The sequence below is a fragment of the Arachis ipaensis genome, chromosome B02, assembly GCF_000816755.2.
Source record: "Arachis ipaensis cultivar K30076 chromosome B02, Araip1.1, whole genome shotgun sequence".
NCBI lineage: Eukaryota > Viridiplantae > Streptophyta > Magnoliopsida > Fabales > Fabaceae > Arachis > Arachis ipaensis.
In genome coordinates this window covers 54,345,686-54,356,689 of record NC_029786.2, presented here as the reverse complement: position 1 = coordinate 54,356,689, position 11,004 = coordinate 54,345,686, and positions in this window count along the sequence as shown.

Here is an 11,004-nt window from a genome sequence, read left to right as displayed (position 1 = left end):
TTTCCCGCCAATTTTACATTCCGCAACTCTCATCTAATTCTTGATTCCGCTCAACTAGACACACTTCTAATCCGAATTGCTCATTGAACCAATCCTTGTGGGATTCGACCTCACTCTATTGTGAGTTTTTACTTGACGATAACCGGTGCACTTGCCGGAAGGAATTTTGCCGATTGTGCAATTTCCTAAATCGTAGCATAACAAGTTTATGCGCATCAAGTTTATGGCGCCGTTTTTTTACATTCCGCAACTCTCATCTAATTCTTGATTCCGCTCAACTAGACACACTTCTAATCCGAATTGCTCATTCAACCAATCCTTGTGGGATTCGACCTCACTCTATTGTGAGTTTTTACTTGACGATAACCGGTGCACTTGCCGGAAGGAATTTTGCCGATTGTGCAATTTCCTAAATCGTAGCATAACAAGTTTATGCGCATCACTCACGCATCATCGTCTCTTCGAATCATGTAAAAGTTCTTAAATAAATACTAGACTAATGACTAAGGATTACATAAGAAGGGTAAAACAGCCTTTTAGTGCTAAAATCCACTTCCATGGCCCTGATACACGAAAAAAAAAATAATAAGTTCCGCGCAATAACTACCGGCAAGTGCACCGGGTCGTATCAAGTAATAAAACTCACTAAAGAGTGAGGTCGATCCCACTAGGATTAAAGGATTAAGCAATCAATAGTTAATTGATTAGCCTAGTTAGACGATTCAGTTTGGAGTGATAAGCAGCAGGAAAGTAAATTGCATCAAGTAAATAAAAGCAGTAAAGTGCAAAAAAGTAAATTGACATAAATGTAAAGTGTAGGAAGTAAATGACAGAAAGTAAAAGAAGAAAAATAAAATGAACATTGGGATCAAGAGATATTGTAATTCTCCGGATCAAGTTCATCTTCATCTCTTCCTCACTCAATGCATTCATTGATCTTCTTGGCAATCTTAAGTGATTGGATCCCAATGTCTTGGCTCACCAATCTTTCTAAGCTTGAACAATTTTCCAATGTCTTGGTTTAATTGTTCATAGGAAGAGATGAAACTTGGTCACTGATTATACCACACACCTTGATAGATCAAAGTATTGGTAGGATTAAATGTCACAATATCCATCCAACCCCCAACCTAATCCAATGTGAGAAAGCCTTTCTAGCATGATTTCCTCATTCCTCTGTCAAGGTTCCGAGGAAATCCAATTATGAACAATTTCTCCGTCGAGACAATTGTTCAATTGAATGAAGGTCAAAAGCTTTCTAGTAAGACCAAGAGAAAAGACAGAGAAAGAATTATGAAAATTACAATTGATCCATTAAATAAGAATAGATCTCTCTAACCCAATGAAGAGTTAGTTCAGTTCATTGTTCTAATTAACAGAAAAGAAAGAAAGTGCAGAATAAAGAAGAAGATGAAGAAATAGAACTAGAAGTGAAACTTCAAATTCATAATGGAAATTAAAAACGAAAATTAAACTAACAAAAAAGAAAAGAAAAGAAAGAAAAGTGCATGAAAGGTGTATGTCAGGGGATATGGATGAATGATTCTGGACTCCCCTCCAATCCAGAATAATTTCTCCAATCCAGCTACTACCTATATATAGGCTTACAAAGATGAAAATACAAATTACAAAATGAATTAAAGTTCCTAATCTAGATCCCTCTTGTGCCTTGGATGAGTGATAATTGATGGGCTCAGCTTGCTTGCATGATGCAGGGGTATATTGAGGCCTTAAGTGATGTTGAAGCATTAAAATTCTGCTCCCAGACCCTGTCTTCAGCGTTTGTGTCAATGTTGGCATGCAAATGTTCCCTCCAAAGCTTTTCTGGTCACGCGTACATGTGACCCTTGCATTTTCCACGTTGAGATGAGCGTTGGAGATAGTGTTGTTGGGCCAACGTTCTACCCACGCGTGTGTGTGCGTGCTTTGTCAATTCTTCACTTTTTACGCGTACGCGTGTGGTGCACGAAATTGTGATGTCCAGGCTCAAACTATTCCTGGCACGTGAGCAACTTGGTATGTGTAATCGTGATTACACATTCATAATTTGTCACAACTTCGATACAACTCAACCTCTGAATCTGATTTCTGCTCAAGTCCCTCAATTTCAGCCAGAAAATACCTGAAATCACAGAAAAACACACAAACTCATAGTAAAGTCCAGAAATGTGAATTTAACATAAAAACTAATGAAAACATCCCTAAAAGTAACTAGATCCTACTAAAAACATGCTAAAAACAATGCCAAAAAGCGTATAAATTATCCGCTCATCAGCGTGGCTTGTCAACTTTTCTCTGTTCATGCGTACGTGTGGCCTCTGATTTTGCACTTCTCATGCGTACACGTGAAGTACGTGTACGCGTGGCTGTCTATTTTTCCAGGCTTCATTTCGCGCACGTTGGGGGTAACGTTGGATCACCAATGTTCCCTTCAACGTTGCTTCTTCAATTTTTCCTTACAGCGTTGGTTCATTGCCAACGTTTACTCCATCGTTGATACCAATGTTGGCTCTCCAACTCTGCTTTTCTCTGCTTCTCTGCTTCTAATTTGCCTATCATTAAACAAATAAATGTATCAAAGTAACATACAAGATAAAATCTACTATACTAAGTGTGCTAATATTGCTCAAAGATCATAACTTCACTTAGTGTGATCTATTTCATCTTATTTACCCTATATATTAACTAAGATTCACTTATCTTTGAGATTTTGTTTCATGCAGAGATTTTTCATGCTTTTGCTCCTTTATCAACAGAAATTGTATGAAAACTAAATTAAAATCTACTGAAAAAGCATAGAAAAACAAGCCATGATGCCTTGGCATCACAACACCAAACTTAAATCTTGCTTGTCCCCAAGCAAGGAGAGAATCATGCAATAAGGTTTGACAAACCAAGGTGAGAATAGCAGTGTAATGTTCATGGTTGGTTAGCTTTCTATGTATGCGACAATTACGGAAGAAATTCAAATGATTGATGCTTCTATCTAGCTCACTTTATGAAATCTTTTCTTTATGCTTCTTCCTTGAAGCAAACTTTTCATTCTCTTCATGGCTTATTTTATTGGGTGCTTTGCACCATAAGTTGAGGGCTACGACTCTAAATGCTTTGTTTTCAAGTATTACCACTTGATACATAAGCACCACAAGCATTTAATTAGAGGACTCTTTAAGTTATTTTATTTCTTTTCTTGACTCTCTAATCATTGATGCTCAGAGCCTTGAGCTTTGAGGGAGTGCCTTTGCACTTGAGCCTAGCCTTGACTCTAAGTATTTTGTTTTCAAGATTTTTGCTCGATACATAAACACCACAAGTACTTAACAATTGAATTGTCATTGGTGCTCAGAGCCTTCAGCTTTCTCATTGTTTCCCTTTTTCTTTTCTTGCCTTAATTGCAATTGCTTGTTCAAGGTTTTCATGATTTAAAAAATTTCATAAAATGTCCTAGATGAAAACTTCAATTAAATAAATTCAAATGCAATTGAGCAATGAAATAATCATGCTAGCCTTCCAACACTTATATGCCCATGCTAAGTTCTTCTTTAATAACCTTGTTTGTTTATGATCATGAAACTAAATTGCTTTGGACTCACAAAATTCAAGATGGCAATCATAATGTTACAGCAACATGTTACAATCCAAACACTAAACTATGCTTATTCAAAAGGAGCCATCACACATACATACAAAGAGAATAGAAGACAATCATACAATTAAAAATACTGGAAATAAATAAGAGGAAAAGGAGCTTTACCACCTTGTGATTCATTTTCATTGCTGTTGTCCTTTTCCTCCAATACTTCCCCATCTCATACCAACTTAGGATGATTGCTTGTCTTCAAGCAACGAATAAAATAGTGGTGATGATGTTCATGATGGGTCATGAATGTCTTACACTCTAAAATGTGGTTGATGTATGTGGTTAAGCAAGCAAAAATTAAAGATAACACTGCAAGCCTAAGAAGCAAAGGCATTATGATTAAACAAATAAGTGATGTTGCCGGATACATTGCATAGAAAAATAAGTGGTACACCAAACTTAGTGTGACACTTTCTTTTGGAATTGATGTAAGTATCAGAAAGATTAAAAACAAATTGTTGTAGGACAACACCAAACTTAGAATGTAACCATATGCCAATTTTTATTTGGAATGAAGCTAAGTAAAAGAAACTATTCTATGTGTTAATAACACAATCACCAAAAACCAGAGGTGTCACAAACAAGGGCTTCCTGGTGAGGCATTAACATAAACAATTAAAGAGCATAAAAAAATAAAGATAAAAGGAAATTAAATGGACAGAAAGAAAATGTCTAATCTAGGTAACCAACCAACTGGTAGTTTGTTAATCACAATTAATCCATGGCAACGGCGCCATAAACATGATACGTGAAAAAAATAATAATAAGTTCTGCGCAATAACTACCGGCAAGTGCACCGGGTCGTATCAAGTAATAAAACTTGCTAAAGAGTGAGGTCGATCCCATGAGGATTAACGGATTAAGCAATCAATAGTTAATTGATTAGCCTAGTTAGACGATTCAGTTTGGAGTGATAAGCAGCAGAAAAGTAAATTGCATCAAGTAAATAAAAGTAGTAAAGTGCAGAAAAGTAAATTGACATAAATGTAAAGTACAGGAAGTAAATGACAGCAAGTAAAAGAAGAAAAATAAAATGAACATTGGGATCAAGAGATATTGCAATTCTCCGGATCAAGTTCATCCTCATCTCTTCCTCAATCAATGCATTCATTGATCTTCTTGGCAATCTTAAGTGATTGGATCCCAATGTCATGGCTCACCAATCTCTCTAAGCTTGAACAATTTCCCAATGTCTTGGTTTAATTGTTCATGGGAAGAGATGAAACTTGGTCACTGATTATACCACACACCTTCATAGATCAAAGTATTGGTAGGATTAAATGTCACAATATCCATCCAACCTTCAACCTAATCCAATGTGAAAAAGCCTTTCTAGCATGATTTTCTCATTCCTCTGTCAAGGTTTTGAGGAAATCCAATTATGAACAATTTCTCTGTCGAGACAATTGTTCAATTGAATGATGGTCGAAAGATTTCTAGTAAGACCAAGAGAAAAGACAGAGAAAGAATTATGAAAATTACAATTGATCCATTAAATAATAATAGAGCTCTCTAACCCAATGAAAAGAGTTAGTTCAGTTCATTGCTCTAATTAACAGAAAAGAAAGAAAGTGCAAAATTAAGAAGATGAAGAAATAGAATTGGAAGTGAAACTTCAAATTCATAATGGAAATTAAAAACGAAAATTAAACTAATAGAAAAGAAAACAAAAGAAAGAAAAGTGCATGAAAGGTGTGTGTCAGGGGATGTGGATGCATGATTCTGGACTCCCCTCCAATCCAGAATGATTTCTCCAATCCAGCTACTACCTATATATAGGCTTACAAAGATAAAAATACAAATTACAAAATGAATTAAAGTTCCTAATCTAGATCCTTCTTGTGCCTTAGATGAGTGATAATTGATGGGCTCAGCTTGCTTGCATGATCCAGGGGTGTATTGGGGCCTTAAGTGATATTGCAGCGTTAAAATTCTGCTCCCAGACCCTATCTTCAGCGTTTGCGTCAACGTTGGCATGCAAACGTTCCCTCCAACATTTTTCTGGTCACGCGTACGTGTGGGTGACGCGTACGCGTGACCCTTGTATTTTCCATGTTGAGATAAGCATTGGAGATAGTGTTGCTGGGCCAACGTTCTACCCATGCGTGCGTGTGGGCGACGCGCACGCATGCTTTGTCAATTCTTCACTTTTCACGCGTACACGTGGGTGACGCGTACGCGTGGCTTGTCAACTTTTCTCTTTTCACGCCTACGCGTAAGTGACGCGTACCCGTGGCCTCTGATTTTGCATTTCTCACGCGTACGCGTTGAGCATGCGTACGCGTGGCTGTCAATTTTTCCAGGCTTCATTTCACGCATGTTGGGGGTAACATTGGATCACCAACGTTCCCTCCAACGTTTCTTCTTCAATTTTTTCTTACAGCGTTGGTTCATTGTCAACGTTTACTCCATCGTTGATACCAACATTGGCTCTTGACGTTAGGATTTTTGCCAGTAAAGAATTTCATAAAAACAGTCGCGTTGTAGATATAGTCTCTAAACCGACAGAAATCCCTTCGTACAAACATTTTGGTTGTCACAAGTAACAAACCCCTAAATAAATTGATAACCGAAGTATTCAAACCTCGGGTCGTCTTCTCAAGGAATTGCAGGGAGGTATGTTCTTATTATTGGTTATGAGTTTGTAAATTGGGGAAATTTGGAGTTTGGGCAATGGGCACAGGTATATTTTCAAAGCAATAAAATTAAATAAATAACTGAAAAATAAACATTTGGCAAGGTATGAGAAATTGGAAGTCCAGACTTAGTTATCCTTATCAATAACAATGAAAGTCGAATCTTAATTCCACTTAGTTAACCTTTACTAAAACAAAGGAAAGTCAAGGGACTAATTAGTTTGATCTTCGAATCCTATTTATTTCCTAAGAAAATGTTAGGATTATTGAAGTTCAGTTCAATTAGCAAAGATAACAGTTATCAATTATGTTGAACTAAGATAACTCCTGAGTTACTGATTTCTTAACCAAAGCCAAAAGAGAAAATATCTAAATTAAATTAAAAGCATTCATGTAAATAAAGCAATCAAACTACGTCTAAATATAAATTCAAGTCATAACATGGAAAGGTTCACAAGCCAATTGGGCAACATAAATCAAATACAAATAAAAGTATTAGAGTATCTGAAAGTAAAAGAGAAATATAAAGAAAAAGGAATATTAAACCTGGGATCGAGAGTTACTCTTAAAACTAAGAGAAGTCCTAAATCCTAATCCTAAGAGAGAGGAGAGAACCCTAAACCCTAAAAACTACATCTACTCCTAAAATTGTGAATATGAGAGCCTTCTTATGAATGGATGCATTCCCCCACTTTATAGCCTCTAATCTGTGTTTTCTGGGCCGCAAACTGGGTCGAAAACAGCCCAGAATTCGCTGGTCTCGAATTCAATCACGCTGGATTTCCGTCACTGCGACGTGGCCGCATGGAGCACGCAGTCGCGTCGCCTAGCATCAGAGAAACTATAGTATATTATATATCAAATCGAAGCCCGGGACGTTAGCTTTCCAATGCAACTGAAACTGCGTCATTTGGACTTCTGTAGCTAAAGTTATAGCCGTTTGAGTGCGAAGAGGTCAGGCTGGACAGCTTAGCAATTTCTCCAACTTCTTGTATTCCTTCCACTTTTGCATGCTTTCTTTTCATCCTCTGAGCCATTCCTGCCCTGTAATCTCTGAAATCACTTAACACACATATCAAGGCATCTAATGGTAATAAAAAAGGATTAATAATGAGCAAATATAAGATCAAAGGAGCATGTTTTCAATCAAAGCAGGTAATTAGGAAGGCAAATGTAAAACCATGCAAATAGTATGAATAAGTGGGTAAAGAGTTGATAAAAACCACTCAATTGAGCACAAGATAAATCATGAAATAGTGGTTTATCAACCTCTCCACACTTAAATACTAGCATGTCCTCATGCTAAGCTCAAGAGAAACTATAAAGATGAATAGGAATGGTAGAATGTATGAAATGCAATCCTGTCTATATGGATGCAACTAAATGTGAAATGCTTCTACCTACTTGGTTAAAAGTAAATCAAATTCTCCAAGACAAATACAAACCAATTTTCACTAATTCAAATCGTACAATAAAAAGCAAGTAAACTTGTAGGAAGATAGCTCATGAAAGCAGGGAACATAGAATTAAGCACTGAACCCTTACTGGTAGTGTATATCACTCTAACTCTCAAGTGTCTAGGGTCAATCACTCTAATCTTCCCTAATCATGCTTTCTAAACTTTGTTCTTCATCTAACCAATCAACATTATTTAATGTACCAATGCAAACATCATGAGGTCTTTTCAAGGTTGTAATGGGGCTAAGGTAAATGTGAGGATATATATATATGGTTAAGTGATGTATGAATTGAATCTTTAATTAACCTAAACTTTCACCTAACATACATATAATCTATATAATTCTAATTCATGCCTAGCTACCCAAAATTCCCACTTTTACATCACATACTCATGTATCAACTTTTTCTTTTAATTTATCACATGTGCATTGATTTTTCATTAACTTAACATTGGGGTAATTTTGTCCCCTTATTTATTTATTTATATTATATATATATTTTTTTTCTTTTTCTCTTTTTCTCTCTCTCTCTCTCATTTTTTTTTATAAACTGAATCATAAAAGCAAACATAACTTATCAATGCACATGGATTCTCCATTATTTTTCTATTTTGGTTTTTCATGAGTAGGTTCCCAAATTTCCAATATTCAAATAAGTTATAAACATGACACATTCCCTTATTAACTCAAGTTCCCACAATTTTTCCACACTTAGTTGATACACAATCTCTATCTTAAGCTAACCAAAGATTCAACATTATTTAATATAGAACAAATGGGATTAAAAGACTCAAAGTGGCTGACAAGGGTGATTTAAATGGTAGGCTTATTTGGGATAAGTGAGCTAAAATCAAACAATGGCCTCAATCATATGCAAGCATGTAAATACACTAAATAATGGACATATAGATTGGAACAAAATATAGATTACAATCATAGAGAAGGGAACACACAGGAATAAAATATTTATGGTTAAATAATGTAACCATGTAAATAAGCTCAAAGTCTCACAGGTTGTGTGTTCTTTGGCTCAAAAACCATGTTCCAAATACAACTTCAAACAAATTTAACACATAAAAATTTTTAAAATTTTTTTATTTAAATGAGTAAAATTTTTTCAAAAATAGGATCTTAAAAAGAGATTTATTATTTTAACCAAGTAGTAACTAAATGCACAAAATCAAATAAATATGCAATCAAATATGCAGATGCAACAATGAACAAATAAAGAAAATAAGATTATTGGTGTTGAAAAGAAAGTACTAACCCATGGAGATCGGTATTGACCTCCCCACACTTAAATGTTGCACCGTCCTCGGTGCATGCTAAGATGTACAAGTGGACAGGCTGTTCCAACTGATGCTTTTCTTCAAGGATTGTGCAGATGGACTTGTTTGTCTCCCCTTTTAAGCGTCTTCCGGTTCTCTTCCTGGTGGCCATCTTGAAAGAAAAAAAAAGGGAAGAAAGGTAACCCAATAATAGAGATAAGAAAATAAATGAAGTATGGTTGGGTTAATGCCAAATGATAAGGGTCTCATTTACATGGAAGCTTCAACATGTACGTGAGAAAATAATATAAGCACATGGTATACCAGTGGTGCAAAATTTGCAACAATAGAAAAGAGAGTGGGGAAAGAGAGATAATATAAATTCATGTCAATGCAAGAGTAATATAGATATAAAAGATTGGCATTGATTTAAATAATATTACTCAATAAGAATGAAACAAGTCACTAAGCACCAAGAAAATACCAGAAAAGATGTAACAGTTGAATAAGAACATTTGAACACCAATAATAATTTTAAAAATATACAATGAATGAAAGTATACAAATAAATTAAATAAAATAGAATGGAAGTGAGAGAAAATAAGAAAGTAAGAAGAAAGAAATAAGAAAAGATAAGAAAAATAAGGATTAGAGAAGAAAAGATAAGAAATTTGGTTGATCTGGATATTCTGTGCGCCGCTTGTGACGCGGACGCGTGAGTGACGCGGTCGTGTTGTGCGCGATAAGGTCAGGTGACGCGGACGCATGGGTCACGCGATCGCTGGCCTGTTTTGTGCGATTGGCGCGAGTGCAACCTTGCGGTCGCGCAACTCTCTATTCGAAACTCTTTTTGCCAAAAATCTGGGTGACGCGATCGCATGGTTGACGCGGTTGCGTGGGTGGCCATCTTTTGAAAACGACGCGAACGCGTGGGGCACGCGTTCGCGTGGGAGGGCTTGGGCTTCCAGCACGAGTCCAGGGCAACTCCAGCTCAACTTTCTGCCATGCACCCATTTACGTCGACTTCTCAGAGCCACGCGGTCGCGTAGGTGACGCGATCGCGTGGGAAGCTATTTTTCCAAATGACACGGCCGCGTCAGCGACGCGGTCGCGTGGATTAATTTGTGCCATTAGCGCGCCTCCAGCCACGCTTTCGCGTGACTCTCTGTTCAATTCTTTTCTTCCCAACGCACACACGACGCGGACGCATCGGCGACGCTGTCGCGTCGCGTGCGAAAAATTCCCCCTTTTTTTTTATAATCTGAAAAATGAAGAATGCAGTGTTAATATGAATGTGATGCAAAACTCCAGGTTCAATAAAATAAAATAAAATAAAATAAAACTAGAAAACAAATAAAACTAAATAAAAATGAAAAAGGAACAATCATACCATGGTGGGTTGTCTCCCACCTAGCACTTTTAGTTAAAGTCCTTAAGTTGGACATTGGATGAGCTTCCTGTGTTATGGTGGCTTGTGCTTGTACTGATCCAGGAATCTCCACCAATGTTTGTGATTCCAATGGCCTCCGGGGTCCCAAACGAGACATGTAAAGCCCTTAAGAAGCTTCAAACAGATTCTTAGGCTCCCGGAGTGACAAATGTCAGAGCAGATTCCAGGATCCCAAATCTTGCTTTTACACCCGTCTTTGTGTTGATTATCATGATTCCATCCGGGTAGCAAGCAATCTGAATTCTCACTAAAGCGGCCAAACAACTTTCTAGACCCATTTAGTTGAGCTTTACACCAACCTTTGCGTTTAAACTTAAAGCTTCCAACCATAATGAACCTTGCAGGACAATCCTTACCACTGGCCATCTTCCTCTTACTCTTAATGCCACAAAGAGCTCTAAGTTGACCATCCGTCTCCAGTAGCCCATATTCAAGTGGAATTAGAAAGCTAAGGGATATGAATTTTACCCACTTGAATGTTGTGAAGGATGATGGCAACTTATGGGGAGGTATTTTCAATGAAATTGCAAGCTCCACTCCCTTGTGCTCT